The 14,812-nt window shown below is 39.9% G+C and overlaps 1 protein-coding gene across 1 annotated transcript in view; it reads right to left on the reverse strand.

Moving 5' to 3' along the window:
- The window catches only part of ccdc40 (coiled-coil domain 40 molecular ruler complex subunit), an 85,643-nt gene extending 71,227 nt beyond the window's left edge, over nucleotides 1-14,416 (reverse strand). The window contains exon 1 of the mRNA XM_063030801.1: nucleotides 14,366-14,416. The gene's annotated coding sequence lies outside the window, so the exon portion shown is untranslated. The remainder of the gene's footprint in view (nucleotides 1-14,365) is intronic.
- Between the last annotated feature and the right edge of the window lie 396 nt (nucleotides 14,417-14,812).

Consider the following 14,812-nt stretch of genomic DNA (forward strand, 5'->3'; position numbering starts at 1 on the left):
GAAGCTGTCCCAACACTGGCTCCTGCAGAACATCACTAGACAGCGGCAGCCAATCAGAAAAGGCCCATTTATTCCCCTCTTTGCCTTCTATCCATGCTAGTATATCTCCAGTAATACCATGGGCTCTTACCTTATTTAGCATCCTCATGTGCATTGGATGTCACAGGAATGAAAAATATTGATGTTGGTGAAATTGGTATCAAAACTGAAGGAAACATCCAAAAGGCACACTTTTTAAAAAGTGATGAAAGAAGAGCGAACTGCAAGGAGATTCTAAAGGTGTTGAGTGGCAAAGTGTTTCCCTGCAAATATTTTCAATAACTTTGGTGTGCCATAAGTGAAAAATCAGGTGGCAGCTCTTTTTACTAGCTCTGGGATTTTATGATATCAGGCATTCTTTGCTGATCTATAAGTTTAAGAAAGATGGGAATGGGAAGGTGAATTGGCATCAATAACAGGGTGCATCTGCTCAGATAATGATTCTTTCCACATGTGTGCCTGAGGTGTCTTCCTTTATTTTTAGCCTATTACCACATCCTTTGCCCTTTACTATATCTCATCTATTTTGTGTCACTCTGCCTTCACCCTTCTTTTCTATGTCAGATAAAGGATAGAGATCCACTTGGGCTCACCTAACCAGCCTCCACATTTAATGGACGTTCCCTTGCAATTTTCACTACTTCAGTGAGATTCCATCAGCAGTCACACGGTCCACCCCCACCATTCTGAAGTGATTGCTCCTTGTGGAACTCTTTTAAACCGTTCTTGCATCTTGACCAATGAATCCCCATCTTAGAGCATTTTCCTATACAATTGCAGATACAATGTCTTTTATATCATCTCTACCCACTATCCAGGGATCCAAACAATTCTTTCAGTGACCTTCTTCTTCATATCTAGTGAATTATACTCAATAGTCATTGTGTCACTTCTCTTGAATTAAAACATGGATTAGGTGACCATTTTGAAAAAGACCTTTATTCATTGCGGAAGAATGATCCTGAGCAACCATCTGTCCATTACTATAACCCTTCATTCCACTTTCACTCCAACTTACCAGCTGTGACCTCTCACACTACACCAACCTGGTAAGCTTAATCTTCTATCTGAGCATAATGCTGAATTCATCACTTTGGAAAATTCACTTCCTCTGTATCAGATCTGGCCAGTTCTGCTGTAAGTTCTGTTGTAGAAAGCGAGGCGGAAAGCTGAGAAGCAGGACCTCCAGGGCAGTAATTTCTGGATTCCAGTGAGGGTGGAAATGGGATGATTTGGCAGATTAATGCATGGATGAGAAGCTGGTGCAGGGGCAGAGCTTCAGGTTCTTGGATAATTGGGATTTCTTCTGGGGGAGGTATGACCTGTCCAAAAGTGATTCCAAGGGGGATCAATATTCTCATGGGCAGGTTTGCAGAACAGTTGTGGAGGGTTTAAACTAATTTGGTGGTGGGGGGTGGGGGAGAGAACCGGAGTGAAGGGACTCAGGATAGGACGGATAGTAAAAAAAACAAAGATAGCATGCAGTCAGATTGCCAGGAAAAGCAGGCAGATGATAGGACAAAATTGCAGCCAGCAGGGTGAGCCTCAGTGCAAAGTGTTATATCTCAATGCATGGAGTATAAGAGATAAGACCATAAGATCATGAGACACAGGAGCAGAATAAGGCCATTCAGCCCATCAAGTCTGCTCCACCATTCCATTTTGACTGATCCTGGATCCCACTCAACCCCATACACCTGCCTTCTTGCCATATCCTTTGATGCCCCGATCAATCAGAAAAAGATCAACTTCTGCCTTAAGTATACCCATGGGCTTGGCTTCCACCACAGTCTGTGGCAGAGCAATCCAGAGATTCACTACTCTCTGGCTAAAGAAAAAATTCCTCCTTATCTCTGTTCTAAAAGGTCACCCCTCCATTTTGAGGCTGTTCCCTCTAGTTCTTGATACCCCCACGATAGGAAACATCCTCTCCATATCCACCCTATTTAGCCCTTTCAACATTTGGTAGGTTTCAATGAGATCAATAAGATGGATGATCTTGTTGCACTATTACAGATCGTCAGGTAAGATGTTGCAGCCATCACTGAATCATGGTTGAAGGATGGTTGTTGTTGGGAGCTGAATGTCCAAGCTTACATATTGTTTTGGAGGGATAAGAAGGTAGGCAGAGGGGTTGGCTTGGCTCTGCTGATAAAGAATGGGTTCAAATAGTTGTGCATAGTCACCGCGATTCTTTGCATTATATCTGGAACCATTAGCTCAATACATCAGACAAAATGAAGATATCAAGGGAGTTACTATTAAAGGGACAGAGCATAAATTGGCCTGTTCTGCAGATGACATTTTGATCCCTCTAGGGCAACCAACATACTCTTTCCCTAAATTGATGCAATCCTTTGAACAACATGGCCAATTATCAGGATACAAGATCAACATAGATAAAACCCAACTACTTTCATATAAATATAGCACACCAAGAGAAATTGAAAGTAGATATCCTTGAGCATGGCAAACAGAGTCTGTCAAATATTTGGGCACCATTATGCCAAAAGATTTGGCAAAATTATCAGAATGCAATTATCAGCCTATATATAAAAAAATTAAGGAAGATATACCAAGATAGAACCTAATTCCTTTTCTTGATCTCAGTTCAAGGATTGAATCTATTAAAATGAATATACTGCCCAGACTACTATATCTCTTTCAGACCTTACCAATAGAGATTAACCAAAATCAATTCAATGAATGGAACAAGATGCTATCAAGGTATATATGGCAAGGTAAAAGGCCTAAAGTTCGTCTCAAAACTTTGCAATTAGCCAAGGAAAAGTGGGGGATGGGGCCTACCTTCTCTTCGAGATTACTATTTTGCAGCACAATTGGGAGCTGTGATATGCTGGTGCAATCCATCATATGACACTCAATGGAAAAACATTGAGGAGAGGATACTTTCCATCCCTATACAGGCAATTTTGGCTGATAAAAACCTACAAAGTTACATAAATCATATTGACAACCCGTGGGTGAAATGGACTCTTAAAATATGGAAAACTATTATAAAGAATATAAACTAGAGAGAGACATTGCAATTCTTAAATGGTGTGCATATGACTCAGATTTTACGCCAAACAAACTGGATGCTAGATTTAAGGACTGGACAGCTAAAGGAATAACAGCTATTTGCAATATAATGTAAGAAGGAACACTGTTCAGTTTTGAAATGCTCAAAGAGAAACACTTATTAGAAAACAAGACTTTTACTGGTATTTACAGATGCAACAATATGTTAATAGGACGGTTAAAAATGTAACCAAGGCAAGTACATGTTTGATAGAGCTATTTAGAAAAGCATATAATTCAGATAACGGTAGTAGAATCATTTAGATTAGATTATTAGGACACACAGTCCTCTTTTATTGTCATTTAATAATGCATGCATTAAGAAATGATACAATTTCAAGCGTGTATAAGGGTTTGTCAAATCTTAAAACACATTCGACTTTGTACATTAAAACAAAATGGGGGAAGGAAAGAGGTATAATAATATCTGAGGAAGAATGGACAATAATATAGAGGTATCAATGGAAGTGCAAACAACAGGAATTCTGCAGATGCTGGAAATTCAAGCAACATACATCAAAGTTGCTGGTGAACGCAGCAGGCCAAGCAGCATCTGTAGGAAGAGGTGCAGTTGACGTTTCAGGCCGAGACCCTTCGTCAGGACTAACTGAAGGAAGAGTGAGTAAGGGATTTGAAAGTTGGAGGGGGAGGGGGAGATCCAAAATGATAGGAGATGCTTGGCCTGCTGCGTTCACCAGCAACTTTGATGTATGTTGCTTTCATCAATGGAAGTGTACCAGTTCACAGAAATGGAGGGAGTTCAGGTGGAAAAACTTGTTAAGATATTTTATTACACCCTCTCAGAAATCCCATTATGATAGTAACCTCCCTGTTTGCTGGAGAAATTGTGGAGATCAAAATGCAAACCATTATTTTTCTGGGAATGCCCGTTATCAAAGACTATTGGAGTGGGACGCATAATGCCCTATGAGACATCTTTAAATGTGAAATACCCTTAGAGAGTAAGACCACATATTTTGGGTATATACCTCAAGAATGGTTGAAAAGAGATAAATATTTAATTAATATACTGCTGGTGGCTGGTAAAAAGACCCTTACCAGGAAATGGTTATCACAGGAGAGCCCAACTTTAAATGTATGGATGGAAATTACAATGGACATTTACAAAATGGAGAAGATACTGTTAATCATAAATTGGAACAATTTGATTCATACTGGGAAAAATAGTTTAACTACGTAACACCTCATGGCCTGATTTTATTCTCACAAGTCAATGAATATGTTGTAAAAAAAAGATCACTCCCTACTTTGCACATAGTTTTCTTCTTTTGGTTGTTCCTTCTTTCCTCTCCTTTCTATAAGTGTATACCTCAGATCAATATTATGTGGAGATTAGTGACAAATATGACTATATGATATGTCCTCATAAGTTAAGAAACTGCGGGGGTAAAAGGACCCTGGTGGCAGTTATATTCAGGTCTTCCAACAGTAGCTAGGATGTGGACCACAGATTACAATGAGGAATAGTAAAGGCATGTCAAAGGGGCAATGTTATGATAGTCATAGGAGATTTCAACACGCAGGTCGATTGGGAAAAATCAGGTTGGCAATGGACCTCAAGAGAATGAGTTTGTTGAATGCCTACGAGATGGCTTTTTGGAGCAGTTTGTCATTGAGCTTACGAGGGGATCAGCTGTACTGGATTGGGTGTTATGTAGTGAACCAGAGATTATTAGGGTGCGCAAGTTAAAAAAACCCTTTGGAGACCATTATCAAAATATGATTGAGTTCAACTTAAAATTTGATAGGGAGAAAGTAACACCTGACGTAGCAGTATTTCAGGGAAACCACAGTGGTATGAGAGAGGATATGGCCAAAGTAAACTGGAAGGAGATGCTGGCAGGGATGATAGCAGAGCAGTAATGGCACGAGTTTCTGGGAAAAATGAGGAAAGTGCAGGATAGATGTATTCCAAAAACAAAGAAATACTTAAATGGCAAAATAATACAACTGTGGCTAACAAGGGAACTCAAAGTTAATGTAAAAGCAAGAGAGAGGGCATACAACAAAGCAAAATTTAGCAGGAAGGATTGGAAAGCTTTTAAAAACCAACATAGAGTAACCAAAAGAATCATAAGGAGGAAAAAGATGAAATATGAAAGCAAGCTAGCAAATATCAAAGTGGATAGTAAAAGCTTTTTCAAATATGTAAAAAATAAAAGAGAAATGAGAGTGGATATAGGAACATTAGAAAATGAGACCGGAGAAATAATAACAGGAGACACGGAGATGGCAGATGAACTGAGTGAGTATTTTGCATCAGTCTTCACTGTGGAAGACACTCACAGTGTGCCAGATGTCGAAAGGTGTGAGGGATGAGAAGTGAGTGCAGTTACCATTACAAGGGAGAGGGTACTCAAAAAGCTGAAAGACCTAAGAGTATATAAATCACCCAGTCCACATGAACTGCACCCCAGGGTTCTGAAAGAGGCAAAGGTAGAGATTATGGAGGCACTAGTAATGATCTTTCAAAAATCATTGGACTCTGGCATGATGCCAGAGGACTGGAAAGTTGCAAATGTCACTCCACTCTTTAAGAAAAGAGGAAGGCAGCAGAAAGGAAATAATAGACCAGTTAGCCTGACCTTAGTGGCTGGGAAGATGTTGGAGTCAGTCGTTAAGGAAAAGGTTATGGAGTATTTGATGACACAGGACAAGGTACGACAAGGTCAGCATAGTTTCGTTAACTGAAAACCTTGCCTGACAAATCTATTAAAATTCTTTGAGGAGATTACAGGTAGGATAGATAAAGGGGATGCAGTGGATGTTGTATATCTGAACTTTCAGAAGGCCTTTGACAAGGTGCCACACATGAGGCTGCTTACCAAATTAGGAGCCCATGGTATAACAAGAAAGTTACTGGTATGGTTAGAGCATTGGCTGATTGGTAGGAAGCAGGGAGTGGAAATAAAAGGATCCTTTTCTGGTTGGCTGCCAGTGACTAGTCATATTCTGCAGGGGTCAGTGTTGGCACACTTCTTTTTATGCTGTATAACAATGATTTAGATGATGAAATAAATAGCTTTGTTGCTAAGTTTGTAGATGATATAAAGATTGATGGAGGGGCAGGTAATGTTGAGGAAACAGGTAAGCTGTAGAAGGATTTAGACAGATTAGGAGAATGGGCAAGTGGCAAATGAAATACAATGTTGGAAAATGCATGGCCATGCACCTTAGTAGTAGAAATAAATGTGGAGACTATTTATGGGGAGAAAATCCAAAAATCTGAGATGCAAAGGAACTTGAGAGTCCTTGTGCAGAACACCCTAAAGGTTAACTTGGAGACAGAGTTAGTGGTGAGGAAGGCAAATACAATGTTAGCTTTTATTTCAAGATGTCTAGAATACAAGAGCAGGGATGTGATGCTGAAGCCTTATAAAGCACTGGCAAAGCCTCACCTTGAGTACTGTGAACAGTTATTTGGCTTCTCATCTAAGAAAAGATGTGCTGGGATTGGAGAGGATTCAGAGGAAGTTCACAAGGATGATTCAGAGAATGAAAGGGTTATCATACGAGGAACATTGGATAGTTCTGTGTCTGTACTTGCTGGAATTTAGAAGGATGAAGGGAGATCTCAATGAAACCTTTCAAATGTTGAAAGGCCTAGACATAGTGGATGTGGAAAGAATGTTTCCCATGGTGGGGGAGTCTTGGACAATAGTCACAGCCTCAGGATAGAGGGGCGTCCATTTAAAACAGAGATGCAGATAAATTTCTTTAGCCAGAGGGTGGTGAAATTTTTAGAATTTGTTACTACAGGAAACTGTGGAGGCCAGGTCGTTCGGTGTACTTAAGGCAGAGCTTGATAGTTTCTTTTTTTTTATGATTTAAATTTTATTGAATTCTTTTACAAATTTTTCCCCAAACTCTTGAGTCAGTCTTGAAATTATGTAAACCATAGCTTACAAAACATAAAATTATCCATAAAATAAAAAAACAAATATGGCAGAAATAAATATCAATATAATAACCATGTGTGTCTATTTAGACCTCTAATAACATAAGAGATTGCCCCATTTTTGTGTATAGATATCCAATCTATCAAACTGTTTGTAAGACATGCATTCAAAAGCCGCCGCCACGGCTGTTTCTGTGGCCAACTCCTGAAATGATGGTCCCCCCCCCACCAAGTTCCTCAAACCTCGAAGTATAATTTGTCTTCCTACCATTACACTTGTCTGGATCCAATTTTGAGACTGTTTATCCCCAATTAACCCGAGTACGTCTCCCAAGACAAAAAGTCTGGGGCAGAAAGGGAGTTGAATACCTGAGACTTCACCAAAATACTTAATCCAAAATTCTTGAATTCTGGGACAGGACCAGAGAGCATGCACTAAGTCCCCTTTATCCGCCTCTCAGCGCCAACATTCAGGGGTGTTTTTCAACCCTAATCTCTGTAACCTTGCTGGAGTCCAATAAAAACAGTGTAGAATCTTAAACTGAATAAGGTGCACCCTCACGTCTCTTGACATTGTTTTGACATTTTTGCAAATTTTGTCCCACTCCTTTGTCTCAAAGGTCACACTCAAGTCTTTTTCCCATGCTCTTTTGAGACCCAACAGAAATTTGTCCCCAGAGATTTGTGTTAAAGCTGAATAACAAGTTGAGGCTGCGTGACTTTTACCATATGCAGCCAGTACAGTAGACAGTATTGTAGCAACTGGTGGGGGTTGCTGTGTAGAACCAAAAGTTGTATGTAGCAAATGACGCAGTTGAAGATATCTCCAAAATTGGGACCTAGAGATATCGTACTATATTGTAAGATTTTAAACTGCCACCATTATAAAGGTCTCCCAATTTAATTATACCTTTCCCTTGCCATTCCCTCCAGAAGAAAGGGGGTTTATCAATACACAATTTTGGATTCATCCAGATAAACGAGGCTTCATTCAAATATGAATTAAATTTAAATAATCTGGCTAGCTTATTCCAGAACAAATGCATATGCGATATAATTGGGTGAGTCCTTGCCTCAGGAGGTAACTCGATAGACAAACATTGTAATGGAGGGATAGGAGGAAGAGCAGAACACTCAATACGATACCAAGGAGGCGCTCTCTGCGAAGGGAGCGACCAATGTGCTAAAGGTATAGTAATAGTATATTAACTTTGGCAAACCTAAGCCCCCCCCTTTCAACTGGCAATTGTAATTTGTTAAAGTTTAAGCGTGGGCGTTTACCATTCCAAATAAAAGCTTTAATTATTTTATCAAATTGCTTAAAATATGTTAATGGAATTTGAACTGGTAACAATTGGAACAGATAATTAACCTTTGGAATGCTATTCATTTTCAAGGCATTTACTTTACCCGACATTGATAAATACAATGATGACCATCTGTCTACATCACATGAAATTCTCTGCAACAATGGATCAGAATTTACCTTTACTAAATCCTTCAGTTGAGGGGGAAAATTCATACCTAAATATCGTATACCCTTCTTTGGCCAGTGAAATTGGCCTGGGTAAAAAGCAGATGCAGGGCAATATGCAGACAACAGTAGAGTTTCCGATTTTGTCCAATTAACCTTATAACCTGTGAATCTAGAGTAAGACTTTATAATGTTAAAAAGACATGGCGCCAATCGACTAGGGTCCAACACAAATAATAAAATATCATCGGCATAAAGCATCAGTTTATGAGCCTGTCCTCCCACTGATACCCCTATATAGTTCTCATTCTCTCTGATAGCTGCTGCCAGGGGCTCCAGAGCTAGACAGAACAACATTGGAGAAAATGCGGAACCCTGTCGGGTACCCCTTTTAAGAGAGAAGTAAGGTGAAATGTAACCACTAGTTTGAACCACTGCTTCAGGGTTATTATATAACAGCCTAATTGATTTTAAAAAGCTGAGTCTAAATCCAAAAAATTGAAGAATCTTAAACAGATAGCCCCATTCCACTCGATCAAATGCTTTTTCAGCATTGAGTGAGATAGCTGCTATAGGTGACCAATTATCGGCCACCGACCACATAATATTAACAAGACGCCTTATGTTATCAGATCAGCTGCAGCCCCTGATAAATCCCACCTGATCACTACGTATCAACCATGTTATTACTGTGCCTAAATGGTTTGCAAGAATCTTTGATAAAATTTTCACACCTATTGGGATTAGGGAAATTGGTCTATAATTCTTACATTCACACGGATCTTTATCCTCTTTCAGAATCAATGTAATTAGCACTTGTGATAAAGTAGGGGGTAAATTACCCCGCTCTATAGATTCATTGTACATATTCAGCAGTAGAGGAGCTAGCTCCTCCGCATAGCATTTAAAAACTTCCGCTGTAAATCCATCTGGGCCAGGAGCTTTCCCAGTAGGTAAGGTCTTAATCAATGATATAATTTCTTCCAATGTTATAATGGAATCAAAGAATTGTTGTTGTTCTTTCGTCAACTTAGGTAACCCTAATGGCCTCAGAAAGCTATCAATTTCTTCCTCTAGAGTTGGAGGTTGACGTATATAGGTCCTTATAAAACTCTTGGAATGCATCATTAATATCTTTAGGTGTCGTCAAAATATCATCTGTTGCTAATCTAATAGCTGGGATGATAGATATTGATTCTCTCTGTTTTATACATCTTGCCATAAGCTTGCCAGCTTTTTCCCCGGATTCAAATTGCCTTTGTCTTGCCCTGAAAAGCCAAAATTCTACTTTCTGGGATTAGATTGTATTGATATTTCAGCCATGTTAGTTCTCTCAAACCTTTGGATGACATCCGCTGCTTCAATTTTGTCTCAATCTCTCTGATTTTATTTTCTAAGTTTGTAATTTTCTGATTATTCTGTTTTTTCATACAAGAAGTATGTTGAATAGTATATCCCCTCAAAACTGCCTTCAGGGCTTCCCAGTCCATGGCGAGGAGGCTGTAGGTGTATTTATCTCTAAATACTCCTTGATCTGTTGTCTCATAGCTTGCCTAGACATTGAATCTTGTAACAAGGATGAATTAGATCTCCATCTATGTGACTGCATTCTCTCGTACTGAGGTATTGTCTCTAGGCAAACCCAAGCATGATCTGATATTATAATATTACCAATTGCACATGGAGACACAGACTGAATAAGTGACTTGGATATAAGGAAGAAATCAATCCTTGTGTATATTTTATGAACTGCAGAAAAAAATGTGTAATCCCTCCCATTGGGATTCATAAGGCGCCAAACATCCACAAGCCCAAGGGCTTTACACATTTTTTGCACCATCACAGTGAGTTTTGAGGTTCTATATGACAACATCTTACTAAGGTCGATGATTGGATCCATTACCAAATTAAAATCTCCCCAAGTATGATATCATAAGCTCCAATAGAATGTAACTTTCCTTCAAGATCAACAAAGAATCCTGCATCTTCTATATCAGGTGCATATATGTTTGCTAAAAATAATATGTTGCTTCTGCCAAAATAGTAAGAATTCTCCCTGCTTCATCTTTAATCTGTTTCTCACATCTAAACTGCAGCCACCTATTGATAAGTGTTATAACACCCCTGCTCTTAGTTGACCCTGCACTGTAAAAAACATGATCTGTAAAACTCCCCAGTAGCTTTACTGATTCCTCTGCTGATAAATGTGTTTCCTGTAGAAATACCACATCCCATTTTTGTCTCGAGCTTATTCATCATTTTTCTCCTTTTTATAGGATTCCCCAGACTGTTAACATTCCACGTGGTGAAACATATTTTATCTGAATTAAGAGAAGTCATAGTAGGACAAACAAACAAATACATTACAATATTTTGACACTGACTCATAGACCCCCGTTTAAACTGAAAAGTAACAAAATGGCACGTAGAACTCTCCCGCGCATAACAGTGGCCACAGAACACAGCCAAACGTCCCTTCCACAAAGGATTATGGTCTATGAAATGCCCAGACCAGTTTTAACTGCTCAGAAACAATGCCGGTGCAATTTCACAATCAACATAGCACACTTAACAGTATGTCAGCCCTAGTGAGATTAAGGTAGCTTCAGTACAATACAATCTGGCAATATTTAAAAAAATAACAAACACAACCCGACTCACATCTTGCTCAATTTAACGAGTGTAGTTAAACTCCCCCATCTCCTCGATAAATTTTCTTGCTTTACGTGGGCACTCAAAAAACTTGAAACCGTCCTTAGTCTCTATTCTTAGCTTGGCTGGGTAAAGCAGCGCAAAGCTCACATTCTGCCCCCGAAGCATCTTCTTACATTCTTCAAACTTTCCTCATTTTACTTGTGTGGGTATGGAGAAGTCCAGGAAGATCATAACATGATTGTTGTCCCAGGAAAACTTGCCCTTGACTCTCGCCGCTCGCAGCACAAAATCTCAATCCTTTGACCTGAGAAACCTCGCGAGGATAGGCCGAGGCCTATCTCCAGTACTGGGTCTAGGGCCCAGCGCTCTGTGTGCGTGTTCTATTTCAAGCTTTTCCTCCCGATCGCTGACAAGCTCCGAGACTAGTTTATCCATGAACGCGATGATATCCTGCCCCTCTTTTCCCTCTGGAATGCCGACGAATTGGAGATTGTTGTGCCGATTACGGTTCCCGATGTCCTCCGGTTTATCTGTGAGCCGGTCAATATCCGCTTTGGTAGCCAATGGGTTGACTTCTCGTTCCCTACCCGCCGCTTCTAGATAGTCAACCTGCTTCTCGACATCTGCAAGCCTGGTTACCAGCGATGACAGCTTTGACTCCACTAACGATATAGATCGATGTATATTTTCAAGGCCTACCAGGTCGTCCGAGATTTTTTTCAAATCCACATGTCAGCCAAGTCATGACTTGCCTCATGTTGGTCTCCCTCAGACAATGGTCCACCGCCATTTTGATTAGAAGCCGTCTGCCCGGAGCACTACAACCTCAAATGCCTCTTAATATCTCTGGAAGCCTTCGTTTTAAGTTGTTTTGACATCTTACATGGACAGTAACACTTCAGAGCTACAACAGTGATAAAATAAACTGTGAAAGCGAATTTTTAAAAGATAATTATATACCACCAGCGCGGAGCGCCGTTCTAAGCAGCTGTCTCTGTCACTGCGTCACGTGTTTCCTCGAGCTTAATAGTTTCTTGATTGGACATGGCATCAAAGGTTATGGGGAGAAGGCCAATGGAGTGGGGCTGAGGAGGGGAGAAAAGGATCAGCCATGATTGAATGGCGGAGCAGACTCAATGGGCCAAATGACCTAATTCTGCTCCTACATCTTTTAGGGTCTAAGTTATCATCTGTAACATTAACTCAGCTTTTTTTTCTCTCCATTGATAGTTCCTTATCTTCTGGGCATTTCCTGCCATTCTGACCCACATTTTGCAGCTGTTACTTGCTCCTTAGATCATTTGATCTATGCTTGTTAATTTGTCAACCAGATGATTTTATCAACAGACTATATTTATGACAATCCTGGCCTCATCTTGTGTCCTATCCATCCCTTCCCCACCCTTCCTGCAGCTTCAAGTTTACTTGTTTTCTCTCTTCTCTGTTTCTGACAAAGAAATGTCAACTCTTGTTTCTTTCCACAGACGATGCCTGACTGCTAAGTGTTTTCAACATATTTTGTTTTTTTATGACAGCTTTAGCCTTGCTAATAATTAATCTAATATGGCTTTGACCAACAGTATTTGATGCTTCAAATGATGGCAGAGGAATTAAAGGAAATAGGACACCCATATTGAGATTCTGTCTTTCATGTTTGGAAAACTGACTGTTATTTCATTATTCCCTTTTTTTTAAACCTCCATCTTTTGTCATATGATGATTAAGTGAAATGGAGGGTAACTACCAGTAGAAGGAAATAAGAAACAATGAATGGCACTTCCACTTTTTGCACCTTCAACTCACTCAGATTCTTCAGTATGGTACTGCCGAAACAGGAAGTATGATCATTTTAAACACAGAGGCATGCCCAGTTGTTATAGTACAGTCGGCCCTCCTTATCCGCGAGGGATTGGTTCCGGGACCCCTCGCGGATACCAAAAAACGCGGATGCTCAAGTCCCTCATTCGACCTGGCTCAATGAGGTGGATCTTAGGACCCAGCGGAACCCTGGACCTTATTTAACCTGTCACAGAGCGGTGGACATTAGGACCCGGTGGTGGAGCTCTGAATCCGTAGTGTTTCTGTTCACAAAAATGATCACGATTGAAAATAAAGTGGAAATAATAAAGCGATCAGAAAGAGGTGAAAAGCCATCGATCATGGGAAAAGCATTAGGCTACAGTTGGTCAACGATCGGAACAACTTTAAAGGATAAAGTGAGAAAGGGCTTGTCCTGATGAAAGCTACAATTATTACTAAGCCACACAGTGGTTTAATTATTGGGTTTTGGGGTTTTGGGTTTTTGATCCTTCACGTCAATCCGGCACGGATAGAGAGCACACTCAGGAGCGGTCTGTCACTGGATCGAACGAGCCCGGCTCTGAAACATACGTTTCTTAAGTGTTTTATATGCATAGAAAGGTAAAATAGATACTAAGACAAACGTTTGACTAACTGACGCTAAATAGTACCGGATGTACCTGTTCTGACTTACTTAGTAAGAGAATTTCCATTTTTTTTTCCGATCCCGATCCACGATAACCTACGCACATCCTCCCGTATACTTTAAATCATTTCTAGATTACTTATAATACCTAATACAATGTAAATGCTATGTAAAATAGTTGTTATACTGCATTGTTTAGGGAACAATGACATGAAAAAAGAAGTCTGAACATTCTCGAACAACAAGTGCTGGAAGAGCACTTCTGGGTTTTCTTGATTCGCGGTTGGTTTAATTCGCGCATCCGGAACTCGCGGATAAGGAGGGCTGAATGTACCATGCCGGAATCCTGATATGAACTGGCACAAAGATTCTGACAGGTCTATTTATTTATTTATTTAGAGATACAGCATGGAACGGGCCCTTCCAGTACAGTGAGCCATAGCATCCAGCAAACTACCTATTTAACACCAGCCTAACCACAGGACAATTTACAATGCCCAATTAACCTACTAACCGGAACATCTTTGTACTGTGGGAGGAACTGGAGGACCCGGAGGAAACGCATGCACTCGCAGGGAGACCATACAAACTCCTTACAGACAATCCTGGAATTGAACTCTGAACTCCAGAACATCCCCAATTCTAATAACGCCATGTGAACCGCTATGCTACGCTGGCACCTGAAGATCTACAACTTAAATTGGTGAACTAAATGGTACAATAAAAATGAAACAGCTAAATATGCATTTACCTTCTCTGATACATCTTGATCTTGCTTCAAGCTTTCAGCGATCTCAGAAGTGAGACTATAGTAAGAGAGAAACACCAGTTAAACAGAAAATAAATGCTAAATTCTGAGATATGGAAGTGATTTACTGGAAGCGATAACAGTGACCAATGCTAAAACTAATATTTTAAAAGTAAATTTCTGGAAAAAGAAAGGCTAGGTTCTACATCTACATAATGTCTATGTAAGAGTAATTGAAACCAATCCTAGATAGTCAAACCACTTTCAAAATATTATAATTCTATTGCATCATTTATAATATTAGAAACAAAGCAGTTAGCCTAACACTGTTACAGTGCCCGTGACAAGGTTCAATTCTTGCCACTCTCTCTAAGGAGTATGTGCATTCCCCATAACTAAGTGGGCTTCCTCTGGGTGCTCCAGTTTCCTCCCAAGTTCCAAAGATGTACA

Source organism: Mobula hypostoma, chromosome 22, assembly GCF_963921235.1.
Source record: "Mobula hypostoma chromosome 22, sMobHyp1.1, whole genome shotgun sequence".
NCBI classification, from domain to species: domain Eukaryota; kingdom Metazoa; phylum Chordata; class Chondrichthyes; order Myliobatiformes; family Myliobatidae; genus Mobula; species Mobula hypostoma.